The sequence below is a fragment of the Penaeus monodon genome, chromosome 7 (genome assembly GCF_015228065.2).
Source record: "Penaeus monodon isolate SGIC_2016 chromosome 7, NSTDA_Pmon_1, whole genome shotgun sequence".
Lineage (NCBI taxonomy): Eukaryota > Metazoa > Arthropoda > Malacostraca > Decapoda > Penaeidae > Penaeus > Penaeus monodon.
Window position 1 is genome coordinate 39,649,825 of NC_051392.1, and position 3,669 is coordinate 39,653,493.

Below are 3,669 nucleotides of genomic sequence, written 5' to 3' on the forward strand. Positions count from 1 at the left end.
TTTTCCCCTCCCCTCATTTCCCCTCCCCCTCCCTTTCCCCCCCCCCTCCCCCCTCCCCCTCCCCTCCTTTTTCTCTTCTCCTCTCTCTCTCCGCTTTCCCCCTCCCCTCCCCCCTTTCCCCCCTCCCGGTCCTGCTCTCCCCTTCTCCCCCTCCTCGTCTCCTCCCTTCCTTTTCGTCTCCCCTCTCTCTCCCTCTCCTCACTTCCTCTCTCTCATCATCTTCCCCTCCCTCTCTCTTTTCCTTTCCTTCTCTCTCTTTTCTCTCTCTCCTTTCTCTCACCCTTCTCTCTCTCCCCCTCTCTTCTCTCCTCTCCCCTCTCTCTCCCCCTTTTCATCTCTCTCCTTTTAATTCCCCCCTTCTTCCTTATCTCCCCCTCCTTTTCCCCGTCTCTCTCTCTCTCTTCTCTCTCTCCTTCCTTTCTTCTCCCCTCTCTCCTTTTCCCCTCTCTCCCCTCCTTTCCCCTTCCCCTCTATCCCTTTTCCTCTCTTCTCTCCTTTTCTCTCTCTCCTTCTCTTCCCCCTCCCCCTCTCTCCCCCCTCCCCCCTCTCTCTCTCTCCCCTTCCTCTCTTTCCTCTCTCCTCTCTCCTCCCCTTCTCTCTTTTCCCCTCCTTCCCCTCTCCCTCTCTCTCTCTCTTCTCTCCCCTCCTCTCCCTCCTCTCTCTCTCCTTATCTCTCTCTCTCCCCCCTTCCCCTTTATCCCCCCTCTCTTCTCTTTTCTCTCTTCCCCCTCTCTCCTCTCCCTCTCCCTCTCTCTCTCTCTCTTCTCTCTTTCCTCTCTTTTTCTTTTCTCTTTCTCTCCCCCTCCCCTCTCTTCCTCTCTTCCCTTTCCTCTCTCCTTTTCCCCCCTCTCCTTTTCATCCCTTCTTTTCTCTCTCCTCTCTCTCTCCCCTCCCCTCTCCCCTCTCCTCTTTTCGTTCCCTTTTCCCCTCCCCTATTCCCCCCCTCTCTCCTTTTCCCCCCTCTCTCCCCTCTCTCTCTCTCCTCCTCCTTTTTCTCTCTCTCTCCTTCTCACTCCCCTCTCCCCCCTCCCCTTTGTCTCTCTCTCTCTCCCCCCCTTCCCCCTCTCTCTTCCTTCTCTCTCTCTCTCCTTTTTCTCTCTTTTCCTCTCCCCGTCCCTTCTCTCCCCTCTCTCCTCCCCCTCTCTCCCCCCTTTTTCCCCTCTCTCTCCTTTTCTCTTTTCCCCTCCTCCCCTCCCCCTTTTCCCTCCCTTCTCCTTTTTCTTCTCCCTTTGGGGGTTTCATCTCTCTTTCCTTCTTCTCCCCCTTTTATCTTTCTTTTCCCCCCAAAACTCCCCTTTATTTTCCCCCTTTTTCCCTTTTCTCCCCTTTTTTTTCGGTTTTCCTTTTTTTTTTTTTTTATTTTGTCGTTTTTTTTCCCTTTTTTTATTTCCTTTTTTCCCCTTTCTTTCCCCTTTTCTTTTTCTTTTTTAACACACCTTTTGCCCCCCCTCTCCGGTTTGTCTTGTTTTTTTTCCTTTTTGTTTCTTCCCCCTTTTTTTCCCCCTTTTCCCCGTCCTAAATTCTTTTCCCCCCCTTTTTAAAAATTCCTTAAAAACCCCTCTCCACTCCCCTCTTTTCCCCTCTCCTTCCTCCCCATTCTCCTTTCTTCCCCCTTTTCCCCTTTCCCCTTTCCCGCTTTTTTTCAAAACTCCCCCACTCTTCCCCCTCTGTTTTTTTTTTTTTTTTTTTTTTTTCTTTCCCCCGCCCTTTTCCCCTTTCCCTTTTTTTTTAATAATCCCTATTTTCTCCCCTTTTTTTTTTCTTTAAATTTTTTCTTTCTTTTTCCTTTTTCTCTCTCCTTGTTATTCCTTCTTTCCTTTCTTTTTTTCATTTTTTTTCCCCTTTTCCCTTTAAAAAACCCCCCCTCTCCCCCTCCCCCCCTTTTAAATTTTTCCACCTTTTTTTTTTCCTTAAAATTTTCCCTTCCCCCTTCTCCGTTTTCCCCCCTTTTTCCACTTCTTAATCTTCCTCTTCCTCTAATTTTCCAAAAAACCGGGAAATTTCCTTTTTCCCGTTTTTAATTCTCTTTACCTTTTTTTCTTTAAAATATCTTCTTTAATTTACCGGGGAAAATCCCGGAATTTAAATTTTTCCCTTAAAAAATTTTTTTTTTCCCCCAAAAAGGTTTTTTTAAATTTTTTAAAAAGAAAGGGGGAAAATTTTTAAATTCGGGGGTTTAAATTTGGGGATTTCCTTTTTTTCTTTCTTTTTTCTTTTTTTTTCTTTTTTCCGGGGGTTTGGGTTTGGATTTTCTTTTTTTTTTTTTTGGGGTTTTGTTTTTTTTTGGGCCGGGTTTTTGTTTTTTTTTTTTTTTTTTTTTTTTCTTAAGTACATTTTCAGTACATAATTACTTTACATATTAATATAAATAGTGCCTAAACATACTACTACGACTACTACTACTATTACTACTACTGCTACGATTACTACTACTATTACTACTATTACCACTATTATTATTACTACTACTACTACTACTACTACTACTACTAATAATAATAATGATAATGATAATAATAAATGATAAATAATAATAATAATAATAATAATAATAATAATAATAATAATAATAATAATAATAATAATAACAATAATAATAACGTGAACACAAAAACAAAGTTATCTAGTCCAGTTCATAATAAATTTTATATATATCAAATATTTTCTCTTTTTTATTTTTTCTGATTATATTTTCTTTTTTCTTTTTCCCCTTTATCTCTCTCCTTGTATTCCAGATTCTTTCCTTTCTTTTTTTTCATTTTTTTCCCTTCTCTTAAATCACCTCCGGATCTCAAACAAATAAAAACAAAAAAAAAACAAAGCAAATGAAAATTTAGTAAAACAACTCGATTTTTTTTATCATTAATATTTACTTACCATCCAGAGTATACTCAATGTTATATCACAACCACAGTATATTCCTTACATATCATGTATATACATTCCTCATATAACCGGCATAATTCCTAATATAACCGGCATAATATGCAAGTATATTCCGTATGTATTTCTCTTATAGCCTTTAAGTATGCTAAAATATGCTGTCTGTTGCGCCATGCTGTATCCTGGTTGGGAGTCGCGATATATAATTATCTGCGACTTAAAAGGTTTTTTTTCCCCCGAAAAAAGGTGCTGAATTTTGGAAAGCAATGCGGGTAAGAATAGAAGTTGCGTGTGATGGATGTAGAAGGCTGGGTATTATCCTTTTCTTGGAAGCTGTGGGGCTGCTTGTGTCTTTGTTTGTGTTTGTTTGTTTCTGGTGTTGGGTTTGTTTGTGTGTCTTTGTTTGTGTGTGTGTATTTGTTGTGTTGTGTTGTGTATTTGCCTGATGTATGTATTTTTGTTCTTTGTGCGTATTATTGCGTGTATGTATATATTTATGTGTATATGCTTTGTATTAGTGTATAAGTGTACATATACACATACACCAATCGAATAAAATTCCGTCTCTCTCTCTCTCTCTCTCTGTCTCCTCTCTCTCTCTCTCTCTCTCTCTCTTCTCTCTCTCTCTCTCTCTCTCTCTCTCTCTCTCTCTCTCTCCTCTCTCTCTCTTCTCTCTCTCTCCTCCCTCTCTCTCTCTCTCACTCTCTCTCTCTCTATCTCTCTCTCTCCTCTCTCTCTCTCTCTCTCTCTCTCTCTCTCTCTCTTTTGCCCCTCCCCAGACTCTGC